Source organism: Peromyscus maniculatus, chromosome 3 (assembly GCF_049852395.1).
Source record: "Peromyscus maniculatus bairdii isolate BWxNUB_F1_BW_parent chromosome 3, HU_Pman_BW_mat_3.1, whole genome shotgun sequence".
NCBI classification, from domain to species: Eukaryota; Metazoa; Chordata; class Mammalia; order Rodentia; family Cricetidae; genus Peromyscus; species Peromyscus maniculatus.
Genome location: NC_134854.1, coordinates 160,884,108 through 160,911,541, shown reverse-complemented (window position 1 = coordinate 160,911,541; position 27,434 = coordinate 160,884,108). Strand labels below are relative to the sequence as shown.

Here is a 27,434-nt window from a genome sequence, read left to right as displayed (position 1 = left end):
CTTAGAGCCTTTGAGGCAGGACATTCATGGTGAGAACAACGTTGAACAACTAACTCGATTCCCCTGGCTGCAAGGGCCCAGTAGGGTCCCTTTGTGAAAACATGTTCTCAATGACCTAAGGACCTCCTGAAAGGTTCTATCTCTCCAAAGTTCCACTGCCTCCCAATAGTGCCATTCTAGGGACCAAGCCTAAATGGGCCTCTGAGGGACATTCAGCATCCAAACTATAGCATGTGGCTAACTTCAGTGACTAACGCAAATATTGAAACCACTACTAATATGTTGCCAATAACAGCTAATGTGAGTCTCTGGAATGATGGACTGTAAGATTATTAGGTGATGTTTTATGTAACTGGCAACAAAGCTGGAAATACCCACTATGCAATAAAAGTATATGTTTTAGAAAACTGCCCAAGAGATCTTGCTTGTCTCGCTAAGTTCAGACGTGAGTCTACATGACCTATGAATCATCTCAAAGGAAAGAAAAGGGATCTGATTTAGTGCAAGCAAAACAGGACTGCACAGTGAGGCTTGGCAGCTGCAGCCTGCTAACTCTTTTGGCAGCCCACTAACCACGCCAGCATCGTGCCTTGCACCAAGGGCTCAACCCACAAGTCACCACATAACTGCAACTGAGTGAGCAGGAGGCAGAAGGAAGGCCTGGGGGAACCAGGGAAGCTGCTGTGCTTCTCTCAGGGAGTCAGAAACAAGAAGCCAGCAGCCCAGATGTGTGCTTGCAACTCATTCTGTGCACATGTCTACTCAACTGAAGAGTTCAGCACTCATGTTTTTTCCACGTTTAGTTGATAGCTCGAGGTTGTAACACAAGACACCACAAGGCAGTTACATTCTCCGGCTTGCTCTGAAGTTGGAGAGATTTTCATTAGTAGAAGTCATTCAGTAACCGCCATCATTGATACTCAATCAAATGTGACTAGCTTTAAAAACATGCCTGTAGCAGCCAGTTAGTTATTAAATTGACGAATTCTACACTGGCTCAAAATAATGTTTATATTATTATTAAGTGGAACATTCACTAATGCTTTATATAGCAAGCTATTTATTTTCATTTTAATAAATAGGAGGAAAATATTATTTTGAAATCTGGCTGCCACAAAGACTGTTTTACCAACTTATTACAAACTAAAAATATGCTGGCATAGGAAACTGGGCCTACAATTAAACTCAATATTTTAGGAACAAAACAGAAAAAAAACCAGAAGCACCCTGACTTTCTTGAGAAATCCAATTCTTAGGTCTTGGTTATGTGGGAAAGCAACCACATGGTTAGCAATGGGAAAGATGTAATTGTTTAAAAACACAAGAAGTATACATGTCCTGTGCCCACATTCAGTTCCAAATGCCACTTGCTTTTAACTCAGCTCTAAATGCTTCCAGACATGCTGCTAACCCTCAGGGACTTGTTTACCTGCCATGCAGATTAACCCTTTGTTTGCTACCCTCCTCTCCACATTCAGAAAACAGATCATCTTTGCTGTCTTGGGAGAAGAGAGGAAGAGCCTGCACGTGAAGATTCATTTTGCTCCTTATCCAGCAGAGCACACAGCTGTCCCTGGTGACAGCTCTCACGGTGTGACAGTACTGCTCAGACAACCCAGCTGTCTGCTGTACGAGGGACCTGCACTTGACAGTCCCCACAGAGTCCCTGTGAGTGGTACCATTAGTTACACTGCATAGGTCGATCCACTGGCCACATCCACCAAATGGCCAGAACAGGGAGAAGATGCACTCCCAGGGCTAGACTGCCTCCTTCAGATGGCCACACTCCTTCCTGCAGCCCCTGTCCTGACTTACCATTCATGACATTTTCAGATGGCCACACTCCTTCCTGCAGCCCCTGCCCTGATTTACCATTCATGACATTTTCAGATGGCCACACTCCTTCCTGCAGCCCCTGCCCTGACATACCATTCACGACCTTTCCGGCACCAAAGCAGGCAGCACAACTTGCTCCGAGGTCCTTCCTTCACTTCCTTCAGGGACAGGGACGCTGCCTAGGGCACAGGTAGCTTGGCTAGGGGTTCCTCCAGGCTCTGCTGCCAGCCTCACCAACCTCATGTCCATCTGAAGCTGCCACAACACCTCCAATTCCAATTTAATTTAAACTCGATGCCTTTTCATCTTGCTATGCTCTCTCTCAAGCTTTGTAACCATTTTCTTCTCTTAGTCAGCTGTTCCAATAAAAATTATCACCACAGCAGATTTAGAAATGTTATGTCACATTCCCCTATCACAGGTACCACAGAGTACAAATGCCACCAACTCCAAGGCATGCATCTCACCAACAGGAACTGAAAATCTGGCTTAGCCTAACCCAGGAAAGGGGCTTAAAGCTGGGTAGGAAAACGTGAACATAGTGCAACAAGCCAAGCGGGAGGCTGAAAGACCCTTTACAGACTAGAACACCCGCAGTGCAGAACCCAAGAGCACACACCCCAGAGAATGCATACTGTCCTTTGAAAAAGCTCTTAAAAATAAAAATAGTATGTATATTACATATACCTATAAAAAGAAACACTTGGAATAGATTTTAAATAATTCTGAAGTAACTCAAGAATAATTCAATTAGCACTATGCTAGTTAAAGACAAAATGTTCCTGTCACATCCACCTGAGTGTCACAACAGGGTTACATCTCAGACCACTTGGTAAATTAAAGGCAAAAAAAAAAAAAAAAAAAAAAAAAAGACTACAATAAATTCCAACACAGCTTTTTACCCATAGGCAAACTCACTATGTAGACCAGGATGGCCTTGAACTCAGAGATCTGCCTGCTTTGGCCTCCCCAGTGCTGGGATTACAGGTGTGTGCTACTTGCGCCTGGCTAGGATGTTTTTCTTAATGAAAAGAATAGCTAGCATTGTATGGTCAAGGCAGAAATATGAATTTAAGATGTGCGTACAAATTCAGGGTAATTTTCTGCCAAGTGTAAAGAAATTAAGCCATGCTGTTTCTGGTAGAGGCTAGAGCTCATCCTATGAGAGCACACAGCCTGCACTATCTCACCACTCTGCACCACGGCTGTGCATCCCATCTTCAAGGGTAGGGAGGTGGCGGTTCTGGCCATGGAGTCAGGATCTGCACATACACAGAGCAGCTCTACCACTGAGCTATACCCTCTGGAGTACCACATTCAGAGCAGTCTACTTCTTAAATTTTAATTGCAAATTACCAAATCCATTTCTGTGTCTATTATGTATCACATGTTTTTCTGATCCCAAGACATTTTAGGAAGCACTTTAATCTACCTCACTGTAACTACTTCTTAATGCTGTACCACAGCTATATAAAATGTGCACCAAGGAGAAAAAACAAAACATACAACCTCTACCTTTCTGGAAGGGTAAAGAGTTTGGTTGCATCAAGGTATATCAGTAAGTATGCCTTACCAAACGGTAGTTGAAGTAGGACGTGCTAGAAGAACTAGTTACTGAAAACAAACACAACTGGGGACTTCCTTGATTTACAAGATTGCTGGCTGCCTGTACTGTCCCTTAATATGACACAAAACGGCACAGGCAGCTACAATTTAGTGAACAAGGAACACCAATAATACGGCCAATACCTAAAATGTATTGTTGAGAGGTCTAGGGTGGAAAAGCATATACAAAGACACATAGCAGAATAAAAAGGATTTCAGTATATTACAATGGTTTAAAGGACTATTTTAAAAATGGCAAAGAAATGTGTACAAAAAAAATATTGCCACAAAAGTTCCAGGGTAGGTGGGAATTCTTAAAATAAAATTTAAAACCTCAACTACAAACATACAACAATATTCCATTTGTCATTTAAAAGCAATAACTTGGTATTTAAAAATATATAACCTATAATTTCATGAATTCAGACAACTCTACCACTCCCTAATGAATGCTAATTAGTAACACTCAGTAGTAACATAGATTAAATAGACATTTGTTGGGAAGGAAGCAAACAGCAAACCAGAAAAAGCCAAGTTCAAGCCTTAGTTCTTAGGCATATCACTTTAGACATGTAACCTAATTCTATCCTACATGTAAATTACCACACAATTTAAAGTACTCCAACTGCTTTACTGAGGATGAAGCGTTCTCTTGAAGAGTCAAATTGACCAAGTACATAATCCAATTCAAATGGAAAAATGTTAATGACTTATCTATTCTTTTAACAATATTTTACTTTAAAATTGTATGTGTATGAATGCTCTGTCGGCAAGTATTTAAGTGTACCATGTGCATGCAATGCCTGGGGAGGCCAGAAGAGGGAGTTGGATCCCTTGGAACTGGAGTTAGAGAGGTTGTGAGGTGCCATGGAGAAGTGGATAACCGAACCTGGGTCCCCTGGAAGAGCAGCTGGTGCTCTTGACCACTGAGCCAACTTTTCTGTGTCTTAATTTACCTATTTTTTACTCCACAGTATTTACTTATTTTTAGAAATGACACGAGCTGTATTGAAACAATGATCTCATGAGCATAAGTCAAAACAATACCCATGTGAAACAAGATGAACTTCCTTTCAAAATGGATGCATCATTCTCGGCACTGCAAATGCTTTTTATTCATTCAAATGAGCCCTGGCAACACAGCCTCAATCACAGAACATAACGACCAAGACTAACAAAGCTATAGACAAAATATGGGCGTCAGACGCACTTATGCCCAGGGCAAAAGTGGGAAGGAAATCCAACCCAGAAGAGCTGAGGGAAGCCCTTCCTTTAAGAGATGAACAGAGTGGTGACATTTAGCCACGCAGGCAGAAGTGTAGGCCCAGTTCAGGGGCTTCTGCAGAGCCCTGTGTCTGGAGACACTGACTTCTAAAAGGGGCCTGTGTGGAACATCCTCAGTTGGCTAGCTATGAGTGGGCAGGCTTTGACCTTGGCAGTAAGACAGGGTCTCTCGAATACAGAGATTCTCCTCTCTCACTTAACTTGCTTAGTAACTTTAGTTATTCATGCTGACATGTTATTAAGCATCTAATATGCCCAAGGTTTTGTTTTGCTCACCACAAGAGAACAAAATATACAGTTTAAGCCTGAAAAGGGCTGAGACAGCCATCTGAGTTTACCACACTAAACTCCTGCCAAGTGTAACTAGCTCTACTATAGAGCCAAGGAAACTTTCAGGTCCATTTCAAGTCATTTCCCTACAGCTATGCTTACCATCTCTTTGTCAGATTTAATTTCCTGTTCATTCAAAAAGAAGTTACAGCAGATTCTTCTCACTTGAACTTTGGTAGCAGCCAATGACCTCTGATGTCATAATGCCTCAAAACCATCTTTGTCTAAGCTGTGTGCCTCATCTGTTCCAAGGCATCATGCCACGGTAATGCACTGCTTCGGTTTAAAACACAGACTTTTAAAAACATGTTAAATTATTTTTAGTGAATTCATGATAAATTTTTAAAGGAAATAGAAGTATTCACGACTTTCCCATATACGGTACTTCTTGAATCTTCTAGCTTTGGGCAGAATCTTAGGTAGAAGCTGAAAACTCAGCAACTTCAGGGAAAAACTGTGAATCTTAAAGCTGTCAAGTTCAATAGAACGGACTTGAAGCCCTATTTCTATGCTTGCAAATATGTAAGTGAAATATACCACACTGGGAACCATAAGGTAGCAATCTAGCCCCTAAATTTGGTATTGTATATAATGACAAAAAATATGTTAGTCACATAAAAACTGTTCAGTAAATCATTCTTATTTGTTACACAAAATTGAAACAAGATATATTTCTTAAGAATTATTGTCCTTTCTTCATATAAAACATCTATTATTAACAAGTTGAAATCAAAACCGCTATTGAACCTTCATGAAAAGCATAATACCATAAATGTCAATAGGAAAAGACTTCAGAAGCTCCTATATGTACAACATAAACAATGTGTCTATAAAACAGAGAAAAGAAATTCTAAGTGAAAGCTTTTCAAAATCAAAAGGAGGCTCAGCATAACTTTCTTATACATGCTTTCAAACTAAATATATTTATATTATAATTTGAAGAAATATGAATTGGTATTGCCAGGAAGAATAAATTCTTAAAGTCACATTTGTTAGCTTCAACAATTTATCTTCCTAAAACTTCTCCCAACAGAAAAAAATACTGTCTCTAATATAAAATTTTCTGCTAGTATTTTGTTCTTAAAGTTTAGGTTAGTAAGAATTCCTACTTTGAATCACACCACAGAAACAGTCCCCAGATTAGAGAAACAAAGGCAGTTTAAACTAATTGTTAATCAATTTAAACTACATTAAAAATTTTAAACATTATACAATAATATTGTCTATATTTTCCATAAGAATATCTGAAGAACTATTCATCTAATTCTGGGGGGAGAGTTCCCAACTTCTCATCTGAGTAGGTTAAAATATTAAGTAAGGTAAACTGAGATTTGTTTCAAAATAAAAATTCTTGGCTTTAAAGTAAGCCATGTCTACGATGTATTTGTGCAGCTGGAAGTTAAGGGCAGACGAAGACACGATTTCTTAAAATGTGCAATTGCAAACCGAATAAACATGTTTACATGACTCTAATAGTTCAGAAGTATGACGACCGGCCAAGCCTCTGCGTGGGCACCTGCGTGGCACCAGGGCTGCAGAGTGCTCCTTCCAGGCCGGTCACTGAGAGCAAGGCAGAAGCTCTAACAGCAGGCAAGAGCCACTCACCTCCTGAATCACACACATCCTTCAAGACATCAGCTACAGGCACAGGGGACCCCGATGGAAACAGACTCAACTCCTTTGTCTCTGAGCCGCTGTCAGTGAGTAGTGTGAGGACCAAAAACCAAGGAAATGCACTGTGGCTTCCAGGCTGGCCTGCCACTCTGAAGTCTGACACCGCACTGACGTCAGACTCTAGCCTGTCACTGCACCCGCAAATTAAAGCAGTTTCTCTGGAAGAATGTGTTATGATTAAGCTTGCCTTCTAGCCAAAAAATAAAATATGACTTCAATTTCCTTAAGTTTGGCATAGAAGATAGGGTAAAATATCAAGGTATATGATTACAGATAGCTCTTGAAGAAAATGCTTAGTGAGAAATTTAAAATAATGCTCTAAATAATTGGCCATGTACTGTTTGTAAGCATACCAACTAAAAGGACTCCTTTTTTTTTTTTTTTTTAGTTAAAAAAAATCTTTGTTTTGTTTTGTTTTGTTTTTTGAGACAGAGTTTCTCTGTGTGTAGCCTTGACTGTCTTGGAACTCACTCTGTAGACCAGGCTAGTTTCAAACTCACAGAGATCCACCTGCCTCTGCTTCCTGAGTGCTGGGATTAAAGGCTCCCCTGACCTTGCATTGTTCCAAAATCAGTACATAACATTTCAAAATTCAACAAATAAAAGACAGAAAGGCTGAAATTTCTGTTTTTCACCATCCAGAAACAATGATAGTTGCTCAGATTGACTATTTACTATGTCAAGCATTTTACAAACCCATGCAGGCCTCATAATCCAAGTGGACAGGTTCTGTTCTTACCTTCATTTTACTGAAAAAAATCGAGGCACATCGGTGGCTGAGTCATTTACTTGTGGTCATAACTGCTAATGAAACCTGAAAATGTGAGTGTCGCCACTGCCCAGGCATTTTATCAGTTATGCTAATGCTCAAAAGACATTCTGTTGAAATACACTTTGAGAGCAAAGTTTGTATACACTGGAGGTCATCCCAGTAGACGGCTGCCTCACAACAGGCTCACTGATGTTCCTAGCTTTCACTTGACGACTTCCCACTAGCTAGCTAAACCTGTTCACTAACAGATGCTTATTTTCAATTTCTTGTTATAAACAAGCAAATAAAAATCTGTCATTGCCTAACTTAGTGCTTTTTGGTGTGTTTAGCTGTCCCATCACACTGTTCTGTCTGTAGATGTGTGGTCCGCAGGAAGTAGTCCAGCCTAATTAGTGGTCAAAGGCAACCAGCCCTGGAGTCTGATGCTGCATTTTCAAGTTCAGTGCCTTCTCTGTCACAGACAGGTCACCTAGCCTCTGCTTCCTTTGAAGGAAAACAAGTCTAACATATACTCCTATGGGCCTTTTGTGAGAATGAGAAAAATCATATAAAGCCACATAATCAAAAGTTGACTTATTTAATGGCTGACCATATTTCTTTTATAGTTCATTCTCTTTCACAAAATGATAATTATATATGAGAATTGGCAAACCACCTTACCAAACATACTGTAAATATCTTGTTAGAATGTTAATGGTATAATACTTTTCTAATATGTTAATTTGAGCTGTCTTAAAACCAAATCTAACACACAACCTAATGGGTGCTAAAGCATCCCTTTTCTACGAAACTGCTATAACAAAAATTAAAACCAGAGGACAAAATTGTTTCACTATGTAGTCTGAAATATAAGAAAGCAGGCCAACAGTTTGGTAAAACCAGAAGGCTGTACATATGGTTCATAGTCCTCCCCTCCTTTTTTAGGTTAAGATTTTGCTAATTTCAATTATAATCAATGTAAACTTTTTACACTAAGAAAGAAAATAATCCCACTCTCAGAAAAATAAAAGTCAATAAAACTTCCCTCACAATTCCAAGGGCAAAATAGCAGAAATCCTATCAACTTATAAACAGAATGAGATAGCTAACATATAGAAGGCTTATTATCTCTCACAGCAATTAGACTTTCTATTACCTAATGAAGATTTCCTTATCAGGACAGCTTTGTAATAAAGAGCCTTCCTAAGTTCACTAAGTCAAATACAATGATACATGTTAATATGCCAATATCTAGGAAAGCCAAGACTAGAGGATTGTGAGGTAGTGGCTAGCTGTAGCTACAGTGAGACTCTTTGTGGTTGGTGGACTTAATTATTAAAATGACTCCACTGAGAGATGTCTAGGATTGGTAACGCACAACCCTGGGCATGTTTTGGAGGGCATTTCCTAAGGAGACCAACACGTGGAAAGGTGGGCTGTGTGTTAGTGGCGGATCACACCACAGCAGACCAGAAATGGGAATGCTTCACAGAAATTAGGGGCTGAGTACAAACTTCAAAGTCCACAGCTTCTCCAAATAGTGCCACCACTTGGGCAGCTGGGTTCAAATATGAACACTGGAGAACATTTCAGGTTAAAATCTTGACAACCTACCCTGTTCTAAAGAAACAAACAACAAAGAAACCCCAAGCACTCAGAAGAACAAAGTAATGTACTAAAAGAAAGTTTTCTATTATCCTAGCAATCTGATTTAGATGTGATCCCACAGGAAGGCAGAACATTTAAAATAAAATGAAAACATAGCACAGTATTTACAGAATCACACAGTAGGATGGTGGTTCTACATAGCACTGCCTGGAAAAAAGGAATAAAATGAAGAGATCTGTTTGAAGAGTCTAGGAACTACCAGGGGCATTAAGAGTGACAAATCAACCCAGCATTTGGTCTGAGAAGTTACCAGAGCCTGTATGGTTTCTCTGGGGCCCTCCCCCACTATTTCACTGTTCACAGTCCTCCACAGGGAAACTGTGGTGGGCCATGGGCATAAAAGGGACAGTAAGATAAGGTCCCTCCTCTCAAGGTCATGACAGGACAAACCGACAGTTTAATATGAGAAAGCAAGCTGTAAACAAATCATTAAAACATAACCTGATTTACCGAGCCCAGAAGAGGAAATGGCTAACTGCCCGGGGATATGTGGAAACCATTAACAATGTGACGGCTGACCTAACTACTGCAAGATGAAATCTGTTAGGGATAGCTGTGTTGAGAGCACACATGTTAGCAAAACATCTAAACACCACACCTACAAAAGCTTCCCAATAGCAGACAAACTATTTACTTCAAGAAAAACATGATTAATGATAAGGTAATTCCCACGTGCCTTGTACAATTCTGTCCAGCTCATCTCAAATACTTACATTAATCACATTTTCAGGAAGAAAGCTGAGAAAAGATAGACATCCCACTACACTGTTGGAGTTAATCAACTTCAAATCAGTGGGGAATCCTAAATCACAACTAATCTCCATTTTCTTCTCATGTATCTCTAAAGCATAGGGCAGAAGCCATGCCTCATTAAGAGGGAGGGGGCCAGTGAGGAGGCTCAGTGGGTAAAAGTTATTGCCTTGTAAGCCTGACAACAGGAGTCTGATTCTGAAGCCTACGGTAGGAGAGAATGAAGTCGCAGAGTGGGAATATACACCTCCTCTGTACACAAACAAAAATAAAGCAGTTTTAAAAACCACAGAGAGCCGGGTGGTGGCACACGCCTTTAATCCCAGCACTCAGGAGGCAGAGTCAGGCGGATCTCTGTGAGTTCGCGGCCAGCCTGGGCTATTAAGTGAGTTCCAGGAAAAGGTGCAAAGCTACACAGAGAAACCCTGTCTCGAAAACCAATAAATAAATAAATAAATAAAAAATAAAAAAGTAAAAACCACAGAGAAGGATTAGAGTTGGCTCAGTTAAGGTTAAGAGCACTGGCTGCCCTAGCAGAAGACCAGGGTTTGATTACCAACACCTACATGGCAACTCATAACCACCTGTAACTCCCGTACCAGTGGATCCAACCCCTGGCCACTGCACATGGTAAAAAGATAATACACACATGCAGCCAAAACACACATACACATTAAATAATAAAGAAAAAAAAAACAGAGAGAAAGTTCAGCAAGGTTCTCCTCAGAATTTCCCCCAACACAAATGTTTCAGCATACCTCCAGTCTATCTGTAGGGGATTGAGGGCCCAGCCAGGACGACACCAACACATGTTTCAGCACATCCCAGGCATGTCTGTGAGATGACTCAAGGCCCAGCAGTAATATTATCATTCTTCAGTCACTTCTCAGTTGTATTTAATCTTAAATATGCCATTTTGTCCTTGACTTACTTGACCTATCAGGATCCTCAACATTATTCTGCAAATCAGACTTATCCTGAATACCTCAATCTGAAACCCAATTCCATTCATGGGGTCAATTTACTCATAATTAATTTTCAAATATAGGTCCTTGTAATGAGAAAGAAATGCACCTTCTGGTCATTTCTTCCAGTACTTAATACTATTGTAAAACAGGAAGTGTAAGATGTCTCATTGGTTGGTTACTGATTTTCATCTCCAAGGTCATTTAATACAAACCTTTCTGATGAGAAAAATATTAGAATGAACTTGACTTTGTAGTACATGCCTGTGATCTCAGTTCCTAGGAGGTGAAGACTGTCTTAAAAATCAAGAAAGGAGAGAGGGGGTGAGTCCATTTACTATCCAGAAAATATTCAAAGATGTTTTGTGTTTCAAGGCAGTGTTCCTTTAGAGATAAAATCTCACAAAACAGCAAACGTCTGGAACAAGTAATTGGAAGAGATGAATGATTTAGGAATCCAATTAGTTCATAAACACCTGCTTAGGAAGAAACCAATTAGAATGAAAAAGGCCTTCATACCACTAGAATCTTCCTCCTTGGGGAGTGGTAGCTATTAAAACATACTTGCTTACTAACAGGACTCAGAACCTTTGAATTTGAGAATATCTAGTCTTAGGTCACTAATGAGCAGCCTGACCTTCTTTCTAAAGGCAGTTCAGTAAGAGTCTGATGTAAGACTTTAAAAATTCTCTATTTCTTCTTCTAGTCCTTTCTAAATTCTGCTTTTTGCCTAGCTACAACTAATTCAATTAGTTTATAAGCTGTGTAGTACCTCACCAATCTACATTACTTAAGTCCTGTTCAAATACTGTCTTCTCAGAGAGCTCCTGCCCAAGCTGGTAGCTGAGGTTGTACTGTGTGTTATTCTCAGCCACTGTGAGCAGCTACAGATTTCTATTTCAAAAGCACTTGCCTCTCTGGGGTAGGACGGTCTTTTCTGCACAGTGAGTGTGCACGCATGGACACTGGACTAATTCGAACTCACTTTCCCAAACACATACAGATCCAAGGGACAGGTATGACCTAATGGCAGCAAACAAAACACAACGAAAGGTCAAGCGTGGCGGCTACACCTTTAACTCCTGCACTCTGAAGGCAAAGGCAGCATAGCTCTGTGAGGTGGAGGCCAGCCTGGTCTACACAGCGAGTTCCAGGGCAGCCAGTTACATACTGAGGCCCTGTCCCAAAACAAACAAACAAACAAACAAACAAACAAACAAACAAACAAAAGCAAAGATGCATTAAAACTGGTTAGCATCAGTTTCCTGTGTCCTTACTGTCAGAAGACATCTCAACTTCTGAACTAGAGTGGAAATGTGTGGTTACGTCTGTATTGGCTCTGGAAACTTTACACCTTTTCCCTCCCACTTGATAGAAAAAATAAAAAAAGGACAGAGCGGTTAATCTTTAATTACATTTTCACTGTATTAAAAATTTATAAAACTTTCTCGTGGCACAATGTGCGGTATGTAGACTGAGGACACATGCAGGATGGAGACACACGGCTCAGACAGCCCCTGGGATGAAGAGCCAGCACCTTTAGCTGTACTGCTGATCCAACGAAAGGTCCAGACATGACGCCTGCCTGCTAAGTTGTTTTTTCTTTAAAGATTTATTTTTATTCATGTCTACGTATATGTGTGCATATCCCACATGCATATGGTGCCCAGAGAGGCCAGAAGAGGGCATTAGATATTCTGGAGTGGAGGTTACAAGCGGAGTAATTTATAACTTCAACTCTTAAGTCAGCTACACATCTTTACATTAAATGTAACAGACCAAGCAATTAAGGACTGACGTATATTAATTTAAGCAGCAGCTTCAGTTAGCACTGGTTCTGAGGAGCATAAATTATGGGTACACTAGCAGATTTTAGAAACAGGCCAACTTAGTGTACTTGCTCTGGCAGATGCTTGGGTTTTACCTGGTTCAAAACAAAGTCTCCTTATGCAGCCCAAGATGTCCTTGACTATGTAGTCAAGACTGGACTTAGGATCCTCTTGCCTCAGCCTTTCTCAGGGCCAGGATTATAGGCATGCACCACCACACCTGGCCAGATATCACAGAACTGAAGAAAAAAAATTCACTTGTGTTTCTTTTTCTTCCATAAAACAAACACATTTTCCTAGCAGCAACCCTTGGGTTATAGGACCTTCTTGCCAAACAAAAAATTTAGGACCAAATAAAAGCAACCTGGCAGCCATCTCCCAAAGCTGGGTGTCTGAATGCCGCGGCAGGGTAAGCAGAAGTTTTCATCTCCTACTAGCCACACTGGACATAACTGCACATACTTCCAGCCCAGCTCCAAGAGGTATTTGAATTTCACATTAAACAAGACAGCAGCTAAAATAAAAAGCGGAGTGCTTATGCTTTAAAACAAAAACAAAAACAAAAAACAAAACAAAAAAAAAATCACACATTTTGAGGTCTGCCTCTAATGTTATTTTTGAGACTGAATTTTCGATCTCCTTTTATTTGTATATTATGAATGGATTTCTTTTGTTATGCAGCATTTCAAATTTCCTAAGAGTTGGATATGAATAAATGAAAATTTCTAGGATCCCCACCAGCTCTTTTATGTTTACTGTTTCAATAAAAAATTGAGTGTATATAGCAGTAGAGACTGAATGTGCAAGCTGTTCACATGTGCATTAACACTGTAATTTCTAAGCTGGAAAAGAACAAATCCCTACATTAGTTAGGCCTTGCTTATGTTTTAATATGTAATTCTACCAAGATTTTTATAAAACACAAAGGTGTTTGGTGAACACTGTGGGATCGCTATTTGAGAAATGAACACAAACATACCAGACCCAATCTGGCTGTAACTTTGAAGAATAGAAACAAATGTAGCTTTTGCTTAGCCTTGGAGGGATATGCCTAAAAGGCTAGAACCGGGAGATGAGGCACGAGACCAGCTTGTGCTTACAATGAGACCTTGTTTTGTAACGCATGCCCACCGGCTAAAGGCCTGGTTGCCAGGGGCTGAGCTTTCTCAGGTCTCAGACTTCACTAGAAGGCTGATCCACTGAAGAACTCACTCACTGTCATCTGACACATCGCTGAAGCTGGCAGAAACCAGGAGTTCGGGCCTCCATGAAGGAAAGGAATCCCTGGCAAGGCCGCCCACCCTCCCTGCTTCCCGGCCACCTGGAGCTGAGCGGCTCTCCTCCACACCGCCTGAAGGGAAGGTGGCCACTCTAATAGGCACACCACGCTACATAAATCAAGTTCCTCACCGACAACTCAGAGCATTTTTCATGGGCTTGTGGCCATCTGTGTATCTCCTCTGCCAAAGCGTCTCGTCAAGTCTCGCTCACATTTTAATTGGGTTCTTTGTCCTCTCACTGCTGAGTATTGCTATTTCTCAATGAAGGAATTACACTCTGTGAAGACTCACATTATTTTCTAGAGACAGATCATAAATCAATCTTATTAGTTTGTCTAAGTCAGATTTTCTCTAATAACCAATAACAAACTAATTTAATCTTCTAGTTTCATTCCTTTAAAGCAATAGAAAAAAATGAAGTTAACTCTGGACATAATTTCTTACAAAGGAATACTTATTGTTTTTAAAAAGGTGCTGTAAGAGAAACTGTTAAGAAGAACTTTTAACATGTTAATTATAAATCCTGGCCACATGCTGATTTACCTAAGAACTAGACTGAGCAGTCACTAAGGATAAACTATTAGAAGACAGGAGGAGAGGAAGAGGAGGAGGGACGACAGGGCCCCATGAACGCGATGTCCACTCCCAAGCTCGGCAGGCTCACCACCAGGTTTCCTCCTCCTCCAAACCCTATCATGGTCCTCGATGCAGACTATAAAATAGTTAACTCAAGAGGGTGTGGGTACACCGCCCGGCTGTAGCTAACCGTATTTAAGGGAAGTTAATGTCCTTTTTTAGAAATTACAACTGCATTTAAAGAGCCAGGGCAGATGCATTAACCAAGGATATGATAAAATGGCGATTAAAATTTTGACTTCCTTTTTGTGTAAATCTTTTTCAGAGAAAACAAGCATCTTTGGCAAAAGTATTAGCCACCCTTCTAAAGTGTACTTCACACAACCAAACAGAAAAGGGCCTTTATGAAGTCTCATTTTAAAAAATTCTCCCAGTAAAACCAAATGTTCCAATATTGTTTGTAAAAGTGTGTGTGTGTGTGTGTGTGTGTGTGTGTGTGTGTGTGTGTGTGTGTGTTCATTTCCAGAGCTGGGAAGCCAGAAACATCAGATTCTCCTAGAGCTGGGGATACTGGCAATTGTGAGCTGCCTACCATGTGTACTGGGGATAAAACGGCAATCCTGGCCTCCAGAAAAGCAGTGTGCACTCTTAACTGCTGAGCTCGCTCTCCAGCTCTGGATCCCTTACCTCCCAAACAACAGGAAACATGCAGGTTGCATATTCTGTAGAGAATAATTTCCCCACTGAAAAATCCATAAGGGGAGGGAGAAGTCCAAGACTTAAGACAATTTAACCATATTTTAAAAATAGTGATACATGAAGTATATTAGCATGACCTCCCCCTTTATATTTTTGAGACAGGGTCTTACACCTAGCAAAGGCAGGCATCTTACTCTTTATATACCTGAGGTGGGCCTTGACCTTTTGATCCTCAGTGGAAGAAGAGAGGATGTTGGTTCCCATGGAACTGGAGATACAGATGGTTGTGAGCTATCACGTGGGTGCTGAGAACTGAACCTGAGTCTTCCACAAGAGCAACAAGTGTTCTTAACCATTGAGACATCTCTCCAGCCCCCACAGCTATTTTAAGTAAGCACACATGAACTTATGATATGTATGGCCAGCAGACAGCTTCCGGTGTCAGCCCATGCTTCCATCTTGTTTTGAGACAGAATTCTCTTTATTGTCTCTTACTGTGAATGTCAGGCTTGCTGGCCCACAGATGTTCCAGGGATCCTCCTGCCTTAGGAAGACTGATGTTATAGGTAGATGCTACCATTTAGCTTTTACATGGGTTCTGGGTATTTGAACTCAGGTCCTCAGAGTGTGTGGCAAGCACTTTACCTGCAGAGCCAACTTTCAGCTTGGCTGAAAAGCTGCTTTTAAGTAATACGTATGGTTCAATACACAGTAAAATTAGTCTACTTAAATCATTCCAGTCAAGGTCAGAACCAGAAAAAGAAGAGAGCTGGGTATGTAGCTCAGTGGGTAGAGTCATCCATGAAGCCTTGGGTTTAGTCCTCAGCACTGCATAGAATGAGGTATGGCAACAAAAGGAAGGGAGGAGCATGTATGTATATCAGAAGTTCAAGACTACCCCATATAGCAAGTCAAGGAAAGTACATGAGACTGTGTCTTCATAACAAAACAAGACTGGAGAGACAACAGATCAGCAGTTCAGAATACTGATTGCTCTTCCAGAGGACCCAGGTTCGATTCCCAAGACCATTCACAACCATTTGTAACTCCAGTTCCAGGGGACTTGACATCCTCTTCTGACCTCCATGGGACCTGCATGCACACAGTACATAGATATATATGTAGGCAACACACACACAAACACACACACACACACACACACACACACACACACACACACACACACAAAATAAAAACAAACAAATCTCAAAAAAACAAAAAACATACTTCCTTTAAACAAGGAAAGCCCAAAATAAATACTACTTTTCCAGGCTAAAATTAAGACTTGTTATAAAAAATGTTTATTTCCTGTCAATTATGAAAATGTAATTATACTTTATATCTTTCTATAGTTTCTTTTAATACATATTATATCTTAAAAGAGACAAGACATATAGAGCAAAAGAAAATAAAACAGCAAGTTGATTCTCTTGTCCAGGATGATTGATTGATCCACAAAATTAAGCAAATGGAACAGACACACATGACTGGATAACTTGGGGACTCTCTAGGAACTTTAGTTCTCTGTATATATAGCATTGATGCTTCCTGTGTATAAATATTGGGAGCTGGGGATCTAACTCAGAGGTAGAGCACTTGTCCAGCATATACAAAGCCCTGGGTTCAATCTCTGTTTGGGGATGGGTAGACACTGAAATTCCCTCCTTCTGACTGAGGCAAAATCAACCAGACAATTTGGAAACACATTTTCAGAAGAAATAAAAATAGCACAATCTGAGGAGCTATTTCTACTATAGAACATTTTGGATATGATTGCTGGAAGTATGAATTGTTAAGTAGTGAAGAGTATGTTATTTCTTGCCCCTGTTGGGTCTGATGGAATTGAAGATCATTTCCTAAATGAGAAAGAACATACCTATGGGGTGTTAGCACGCCCTGTTACTGTTCTTACTAACTAAAGTGCTGGGGGATGGGCTGTATGTCAAATGTGTTGCTCTGATTGGTCAATAAATAAAACACTGACTGGCCAGTGGCCAGGCAGGAAGTATAGGCGGGGCTAACAGAGAGGAGAATTGAGAGAACAGGAAGGAGGAGGGAGACACTGCCAGCCGCCAAGACAAGCAGCATGTGAAGATGCTGGTAAGCCATGAGCCACATGGCGAGGTATAGATTTATAGAAATGGATTAATTTAAGATATAAGAACAGTTAGTAAGAAGCCTGAGCCATTAGGCCAAACAGTTTAAATAATATAAGTGTCTGTGTGTTTATTTTATAAGTCGGACTGCCAGGGCTTGGCGGGACCTGGAGAGAAAACTCTCCAGCTACACTAAATAGATGGTATTTTTAAAAAGCCACTTGTGTTATGGCTAGAGAGCTGACTCAGTGGTTCAAAGTGTGTGCTGTTCTAGAGTTTAGATCCTGTCACCTACACCAGGCTGCTCTCAGTTCCAAAGGATCCCACACTCTCCTCTGGCCTCGGCTGACACCCACACACATAGCACTCTTTACATGGACATCCACAAAAATATATCAAATAAAAAATGCTGCTATCTCATACTTTTTGAATTGCACAGGTTGTAAGAGCTGGGGTTTAGGCAAATGTAATTCGGTTTAATCACATGACATAGTGGACTATACATTTCCAGCAACACCTCCTGGCAGCCTGTCCCTTTCTGTGGGGCACAGTGTCTGCTGCAGTACAGTATTACAACCCCAAGCCTGTCCCTCTCTGGCTCACACCCCAGGCCCCAGAAAGCCCAGTTGCTTTTCAAGCCTCAAATCTTACAAAAAGTCTTGGCAGACTGACTTCCATTTTGGTTTACTGAAAAACTGGCACCAACTGGTGGTCCCCCGATGACCACTCTTCCCATGTGGGGTGATGGGCCTTCAGATAGCATCCATCCATCAGATTGGCTATCCCCTAGCCAAACTGAAGCAGGCCATTCCTTCACTCATTTATTGACTGTGTGTGTCTGTGTGGGCACACCTACCAAGGTGTACCTGGGACAGGGTGGTGGTGGTGCTCAGAGACAACTTGCAGAACCAGGCTTTTCCTTCTGCCACATGGTCCTAAAGCCTGAGCTCAGGCTAATCTTGCTGGTCCTAGAGCAAGCTCCTAAGGCGCAGAAACATCCGTTTTGGGATAGTTCGTTATAGTAACAGATAATGTGTTCCTCCATCTTTCTCCAGCCAAACTCTTCTAGAGCCCACCTCAACCATCCTACTGAAACTGCGTTCTTAAAGGTCAATCAATAGTCTCATGATCGATAAACCAGTGGTCTAGGGATTCTCATTCTTTTGGTATCTACACAACTTTTGACACCTGGAAATCTTTACACTCTTGGACTCTGCTAAATGCTCTGTAGCACTGACCAAGGGTCTCTGGACTGACTTTCTAAATTTCCTTAAGCACTATATGTTATATGTTATGAATTTTACGTATATGGGTGTTTTGTCTGCACGCACATCTGCACACCAGAAGAGAGCATCAGATCTCTTAAGATTACAAGCTACATACAGTTGTGAGTTGCCATGTGGATACTGGGAATTGAACTCAGGTCCTCTGTGTTCTTAACTGCTAAGCCATCTCTCCAGTCCCCCATGCACATATTTCTAATCATACCCCTAAAATACCTATGTTCTGATTTAAATTCCCACCCTTTTCCACAATATGGCTGATGACAGCAGCAACAATATCAAGCATTGTGTGTGCCTGGCTCATACTTGGCTCTTCATACAGTACATATAAAACCCTGTACACTCTATAAATACATATGTAATCTGTGCCTACGAGTTAGCATAATACTAACTCTTCTGATACATTTTATTTGTAAGTTGAAAAATTATTGTTAAATTATCATCTGACCTTTGAAGACTCAATTTAGCCAGGAAGCCAAAACTCATGTTATATTATACATGTCAGAAATTATTGATTACCTATTCACTAGTTTTAATGACAAATATTTTAAAAACCTGTTGAAAATAAATTAAAATAAATTTCTTTATTTTAATTAATTAGCTAACTTCTTCTTCTTCCTCTTCTTCTTCTTCTTCTTCTTCTTCTTCTTCTTCTTCTTCTTATTATTATTATTATTATTATTATTATTTTGAGACAGGCAGGGTTGCTCTGTGTAACAGTCCTGGCTGTCCTGGAACTCACTCTGTAGACTAGGATAGCCTGGAATTCAGAGATCCACCCTGCCTCTGCCACCCGAGTGCTGGGATTAAAGGTGTGCACCACCATCGCCTGGCTAATTATTGTTTTTGAGACAGGACTTCACTATGTAGCCTTGTCTAGCCTTGAGACTTACTTGTAATGATTAAATTTTTTTAAAAAAAATCAGCGTGTGTGTGTGTGTGTGTGTGTGTGCGTGCACATGTATGCTATGACAACTCTGGAGTTGGTTTTCTCCTTTACCTCTATGTGGGTTTGAGAGATTGAACTCAGGTCACCAGGTTTCCTAGTTGAGATCTGAGCTTGCTTTACCCAGCAGGGTTGCATAAGGGTGACCACGTGCATGGTTACCAGGTGTGTGGAAGGGTCTGCACTTGGCTGTGTGGTGTGCTTTGATCTAGCAAGGGGGAGGTCTTTTGTCTCACCCCTTGTCATTGTTATAAAAAGCCCTTTTGAAGAGAGAAGGGGCCAGGATTTTGATCCAGGTCATCCTGAAGCTATCCTGTGTTTCTGTCTCCTCTCTGCTGTCTTTCTATCAACAAGTTTCTTATTCCTCTCTCCTCCTCATAGTAACCCTGCAGAAGGTGGGAGCTGGCCTCCCACACAGGCTTTGGGGCAAGTGCCTTTACTTGCTGAGCTATCTCACCAGCCCACGACTACTAAAATTTAAAAGGAACTCAAGAAGTAGAAGTGGGCCATTTGTATAGCTTACTTAATGATATACTCTTAGGAGGCCATAAACACATGGTTTCAAATATAGAAATGTTTTAAAGTTTTAAAAAATGCAACTTGGCCGGGCGGTGGTGGCGCACGCCTTTAATCCCAGCACTCGGGAGGCAGAGCCATGCGGATCTCTGTGAGTTCGAGGCCAACCTGGGCTACCAAGTGAATTCCAGGAAAGGCGCAAAGCTACACAGAGAAACCCTGTCTCAAAAAACCAAAAAAAACCCAGCACTCGGGAGGCAGAGCCAGGTGGATCTCTGTGAGTTCGAGGCCAGCCTGGGCTACCAAGTGAGCTCCAGGAAAGGCGCAAAGCTACACAGAGAAACCCTGTCTCGAAAAACCAAAAAAAAAAAAAAAAAGCAACCTGAAGTTTCTGGTGGTGATGAGGGTAGAAGTACTATTACCCAAAGGGCTCTTACACAACTCACACCATTCACATTGGCTGCCAATGTGTGTGCCAAAGGCCTTATCTTCTTGCTACACTTCATGGTAGAGAACACTGAACACCTAATGTGACTAAGTGTCTATATACAGTTATAGCTCTGTATATTATGACACTCTGTATTTCACAGTAAAAAAAAAATCTCTTAACGAGTGTAAAGTGACAGGAGAGACCAGAAACCACAAAAGAAACAGACTCCAGTAAGCAAATAAATTCTAGAGGAAAAAACAGCAAAGAAACGCGGTTGTGTCCAATGAAAGGCAGCACCTCCCCAAGCAGGCTGGTGTGATCAACAGGGTGTACCGTGGGTGGGCTTGGGTGGGCTCCACACAGCACCTGGCAGTGGCCCTTCACTCTGCATCCACTCTCTCTTCAGCAGCTAGTCTGAAAGTTCTGTCACTCTCCTCAAACCACCTGCTCCATCACTTCCCTCAACTCCATGTTGTCTGCTCAAGAACCCAGATCAAGTCTCCAGTTGGGGAACTCACCCACAACTATGCACCACTGATCTTGGACACTTAAATAACTATCCACAGTTTTAATTCTTAGCTCTTAGTGAAGTCGAGAAAAAGCACCACAAATGAGGGATGTGCGGGTCACAACAGGAAGGAGTGGCACTGACTTTGCCAACACTCCTGCTCTTTGCCATGAGGTTTACATTTGTTTCCATGCGAAGGCTTTGGCCCTATTTTCTAAGGTTCGCTTATCTATTTCCTGGAGGCATGGCTAACCAGATATTACCTCCTCTCTCTCTCTCTCTCTCTCTCTCTCTCTCTCTCTCTCTCTCTCTCTCTCTCTCTCTCTCTCTCTCTCTCTCTCTCTCTCTCTCCTCCTTCTTCCCCAAAAGCAACTTGCCCTAAAAACAAAAGTTTCTGATAAATTTATAAAATTGTCTTTAGTAGACAAATCATACTTTCTCTCTGACCTATACATTTCAGAGATTTTTCTCAAGGAAAAGGTACAGCATCAAAGAAAATTAATAGTTTCATTTAACATGTATCGACTTTTTAATAGACGAAGGAAAATATCATAGTTCATGAAAGCAAGGAAAAAAGGCTCAATGATTTGTGTTAAATAGAACACAGCTATTTATCAGACACTCAAGTAGATAGTTACCACCAAACTTCTTGAACCAACCTTGAACTTCTTCCATGGAAACTCCTGTGTGCCAAATGACGACTGAGGGGAATTCTCCTGATATTCAGCCCATAGACCCAGTGTTCAAGTCTGTGACTTCATAGCTTTGTGGAGATAATCTATTTACTTCTTTTATTTGTGTATGTGGTATATGCATCTGTGGGCAGTGCCTGTGCAGGCACCACATAAAGCTCGCCATCTTGTTGCCTTAAGACAGGGTTTCTCACTGAACTGAAGCTTGTCCCTTCCAGATAGGCTGGGTGGTCAGGAAGTTGCTGGGATTACAGGCGCATGCAACCATGGCTAGTTTTCTAGGTGCATGCTGGGCATTTGAAGTCAGGGCCGCATGCTTGCATAGCAAGCATCCTTACCCACTGAAACATCTACCCAGTCCCCAAAGGAGTTTCAATTTATATTTGCAAGATATCAGAAGTCTCAGAATATTTTTAAAAAGATTTTGCTAGGACATGTATCTGCTTTATTATAGGTTTGCTACATTGCACATCCAATGTCTTTTGGTTAAACATGGCTAAAAAGCCATCAAGAAACCAAACTTAAGAAACCTGTTCTACCTCTATTCTCAGGGAGAGTAATACTGATCAAATAAGACTAACCTTCAGTGCTTAGATACTGGGTTATGGCAACCAACCCACCTGTGCATCTAAGCAGTTAAGGACAGAAGGCCTTGGCCATGAATCTATTAATATTTTATGTATGCTTCCTCAGAGTAAATGTGGACTGGAGAGCATATACAGTCAACAGGCTGAAAGCAAGGAAAACTGCTATTTAAGTTAGATTTCAAATTTAACAGGAATGTTAGAACACAAGCTAAGCTACAACTAAACCAAACGATCAATTTCTCAAAAAACAAACAAACAAAAAGTCCCCAGAGTGTAGACAAATTTCTAAACAGTCTTATTAAATAAAGAACATGGAGTCAAATACAGGGGTGAAAGCCTTAGAGATCAGGGAAATAGTGAGAGCCACCAACCACCTTACCACACCAGCTCTGAAGCTTCCAAAATACTTCCTGTCTAACCTGCACCTTTATTGCCTTGCTTTTCTGCCCTCTCACTGGCTCTTAGCTCAGCTACCTCACTTCCTTGTCACTGCCTGTCTGTATAGACCTCCAGGTCTCTATGGTTGGTACTGGGATTAAAGGAGTGTGTCACCATGCTTGGCTCTGTTCCCTAGTGTGTCCTTGAATACACAGAGACCCTGCCTGCCAAGTAAACGCATTAAGGGCATGTGCTACCACTGCCTGACTTTTGTGTTAATGGCTTGCTATTTCCTCTGATCTCCAGGCAAACTTTATTTATTAACATACAAATAAAATATCACCACATTTCAGCACAAATAAACTATCACCACACTGGAGCGAGTGGGAACAGCAGAGTAGCCAACAGATACTTTACTGACAAGCCAAAGGCTTAAGATTCTAGTAAACATGGAATAAAGGTTGTTCTTCAACCTCCCTCGCAGAATTCAGGATATCAAGAAAGAAATCAAAAATCATGAGAAAGAGAAAAGGTTAAGCACTCAAAGTTGGAGAGAAGGGAGGTATGCACACATATAGCTGAAGAACTACTGAGGATTATGGAATATACTGCAATTCAAATACTTTTTTATTTTTTTTTTGGTTTTTCTTGACAGGGTTTCTCTGTGTAACTTTGTGCCTTTCCTGGAGCTCCCTTGGTAGCCCAGGCTGGCCTCGAACTCACAGAGATCCGCCTGGCTCTGCCTCCCGAGTGCTGGGATTAAAGGCGTGCGCCACCACCGCCCGGCTCAAATACTTTTATAAAAAATTATTTAATATCTTACAGGTATGGGTATTTTGCCTGCATGGCTATCTGTGTACCACGTGCACACCTGGTATCCTTGGAGGCCTCTGGAGTTACAGATGGTTGCTAATCACCATGTGGGTGCTGGGAATCAGATCTGGGTCCCTCTGCAAGAGCAGGCATTTGTCCAGGCCCCAGTTCACATCATTTTAAAGGCTAGACTCCAATGAAAATTGGTGGCAGATGTGGAAGGAAGCACGCCGACAGCTAGTCCAGTGGAAGAGTCACTCCAGACACTCCAAAGCTGGAGAGAGCCTTTTTGATTCTAAGAGCAGAAGAGAGGCAGGAGAATGAGATTCATATCTGGCAAGAAAAGGGGGTTCTGAATGCCTTATAAACCCAGAATTACTGGAAGCAAGCAGCTCTGGAGCTTGAGGTGACCTTCAACTGTACAGCCTGGGTAACAAGATCTTCTCAAAAACCAAAACAAAGCCAGAGAAGGTTACTGTCCCCACTGGGGCTTCCATTTTCTGTTAGTCCTTACTTTCTGTCTCTAACTTTATTACGATTGTTATAGTGCTCGAGTGTGGCGATGAGCACTGCGGAGGTGAGAGGACAACTTTCTGGAGTCGTTCCTCTCCTTCCACCTTTCTGTGGACTGCAGGAAGCACACTCGGGGCCAGGCTTGTGCATCAAGCAGCTTACCCCTGGCCCACCTGGCTAGCCCTGCTCCTCACCCGTTGTTTCTCAGGGTGAGGACTCCTAAGGAAAGGGCTCACACCCAACTGAGAATGTGAAGAGGGATTATGCAGACACAGACTCACGTGAGCAGGGAACATTCTGTTTTCTATTTCTGTAACAACACACCAAAGGCTGATACTACATAAGGAAAGAGATTAATCTGGTTTAGTGTTTTAGAAGCTCAAAGTCTAAAGGACCCCATCTCTTAGGCCACTGATGAGAACCTCCCGAGGATGAGACTACGTGGTAGGAGCACTTGCAGAGATCACGTGACAAAACAGAAAGTGAGGAATTCAGGGGCCAGGCTATTCTTTTTACAGCAACCCATTCTTGTGCCTGAGTCCAATGAAAACTCCACCAACCCCAGAGATGGTCTCATCGATCATTCACTAGATCAAACCTTTAAAAGCTTCACCCTCAACAGCCCTCCACTGTGGACTAAGCCTCTACCTAGCACATGAATGGAGACCACAGAATTTGGTTTACTGAAGGATTCATATGGGAAAAGTAAAGATCTATAAATGTGCAGAATATTAAAAAGTAAAGATCTATAAATGTGCAGAATATTAAAATGACCTCAAGAAAAAGAAATGATGAAACAGCTATAATGCAGAAAGCGTCCAGATGAAAAGCACGAGAGCTATAGTACAGACAAGCTGACACACTAAAGAACACCATCAAAACCTGAGGCCACTCCAGACTGAGGTTAGGCTGCACGTGCATTTTCGGTGTGGTAAGGGGCCAGCTGTTGTTACTGGCTTAACTAGAGTTAGGTTAAGTAGTCGCATATTTATGATGAACCTATTGTGGTGATTTGAATGAGAATGGTCCTCATTTGCTCATATATTGGAACACAAAGAGTATCTAATCATTTCAGTTTGATTCTTAATTGTTTTAAAAAGACAGCAATCTTCACAAAAAAGAGAAAACAACCACTCCCAAGAAACTGTAAGTTTTTTAAATGAAGTTATTCGTTGCTCTGGACAAAAAACATAAAGCAAAAAAATCTAATTCAATATACATCAGTGGTAGAATGTTTTTCCAACATATGCAGAGAACTGGCTTCTAAAGCTTGCCCCAAACAAAATGAAACCAAACAAATCTACATTTAGTGAATACCAACCACACAGCCTGTTCAGTTCCACTAGTTGAGGAATTCATACTTGCCTAAATATTATTTTAGTTAACATGGTTTTTATAGTAGTACAAAAACATCTGGGTTTAAAAATAAAAAAGTTGCTGGGCGGTGGTGGCGCACGCCTTTAATCCTAGCACTTGGAAGGCAGAGGCAGGCGGATCTCTGTGAGTTCGAGGCCAGCCTGGGCTACCAAGTGAGTTCCAGGAAAGGCGCAAAGCTACACAGAGAAACCCTGTCTCGAAAAACCAACCAACCAACCAACCAATCAATCAATCAATAAATAAATAAATTTAAAAAAAAAGAAGAAGTTGAGGGCTGGAGAGATGGCACAATAGCCAAGCACATGTTCTACTCTTCCAGAAGATGTGAGTTCAGTTCCCAGCACCCACACTAGGCAGCTTATAACCACCTACAACTCCAGCTCCAGGGCATCTGACACGACTGTCGTCTGTGGTATCTGAACTCATGTGCATTTTTTGTTTGTTTTTAAAGTCAGGGTCTTATGTAGCCCAAGCTGGTCTTGAAGCTGTCATATAACTAAGGATGGTCCTCCTGCCTCCCAAGTGATGGGATCACAGCTGTGCATCAGAACACCTGGCTAAATATGAGTGAAATTCAGTCAAAAACCTTTTTAAATGTTTCCATTGTTCAGATCACAGCTAGAGCACAGAGGTATTTAGAAATTACTCTAGAAAGTTAACACAGAACCAGGTCTGGCGATAATTTTAGCACTTAGAAAGTAGATGTAGAAGGATCAAGAGTGCAAGGACATCCTTGGCTACATGAGATCCTGTCTCAAGAGCCAAATAATAATAATAATAATAATAATAATAATAATAATAATAATAATAATAATAATTTCAAAATAAAGCTTCTTTAAAAATGGAGACTCTTTTCAACATTATCCTGTTCGCAATGTTTTGTTCATTTTTTGGACCAACTGTTATTAAAATATCCTAAGTAGGAGATGGAGAGATGGTTCAGTGGTTAAGAACATCTGTTCCTGCAGAGGACCTGGGTTTGATTCCCAGCACCCAATGTCCACAGCATTCATACATAATTCCTGTTCCAGGAGATTCCACACCCTTTTCTAATTCTCAAGCACAAGACATGTATGTAGTACACAAACATACATTTGAGCAAAATACTCATACACATAAGTAAATCTAATAGAATAAAACACCCTAAGACTATTGCTTATAGTCACTATGTTTGAGAACTGGAGAGATGGCTTAGCAATTAAGAACACTGACTCCAGAGGTCCTGAGTTCAATTCCCAGCAACCACATGGTGGTTCACCATCATCTATAATGGGATCTGATGCCCTCTTCTGGCATGTAGGCATACATGCAGATAGAGCACTCATACACACAAAATACACAAATAAAAATTTTAAATAAATTAGTATGCTTTTGTGAGATTGGCTTCTTAAATAAGGTAATATTTTTAATTATGTAATTGTTTGGAAAGGAAATTAAGGTAACATTTATTTAATCAACTCTTTTGCTGCTAACACCAGTTTAAAATATCAAATTTGATTCTCACATATTAAAAGATTATTGACATTTCTGTTCACAGTTGGGGAGGAGGTGGGGAGAGACCAGTGAATTGAAGACATGCACATGAAGTTACAAATGGCAGGAAATGGATCAGGGCCAGGTCTACCAGATCACAAAGGCTACTTACTTTCTTACTACAAATGATGTCTTCTGAAAATTTGTTTTTCACAGGAGTAATATGAGAACTGATCTTTTTCTCCTCAAAAGCCAGATCTGACTATCTATTGCTCAAGTTGGCCTGGAGGGCCTCTGCCTTCAGATCACTGGTTTTCAGGTGTGCTCACTACATAAGACTAAGAGGACCAAGAGAAACAGAAATGTGTAAGAACTGTAAAAATCTCTACTTGGTCACTATTTCACGGCATGATCCTGACATAGTATTTGTTGTCTAGGCTTCTAACTGGCTTCCAAAACAATATGTGATTTTTGCACAAACCCTGGTCAGGACAGTGCACACCTTTTAAGAAAGCAGTTTTAGCATGTTACTCTGGCCCTCTTAGCTAAGGCTCAACATGCACGTTTCATCTCGA

General features: G+C 41.1%; 1 protein-coding gene across 50 annotated transcripts in view; it reads right to left on the bottom strand.

The window, feature by feature from the left end:
* Window positions 1-27,434, bottom strand: part of Plekha5 (pleckstrin homology domain containing A5) — a 184,107-nt gene that overhangs the window by 83,205 nt on the left and 73,468 nt on the right. Inside the window, exon 1 of one of the 50 annotated variants that reach the window (XM_076568179.1) lies at window positions 6,661-6,788. The exons of the other annotated variants lie outside the window; for them this stretch is intronic. The gene's annotated coding sequence lies outside the window, so the exon portion shown is untranslated. Of the gene's footprint in view, window positions 1-6,660; window positions 6,789-27,434 lie in introns of those variants that run through there. 50 annotated transcript variants of the gene reach the window in all.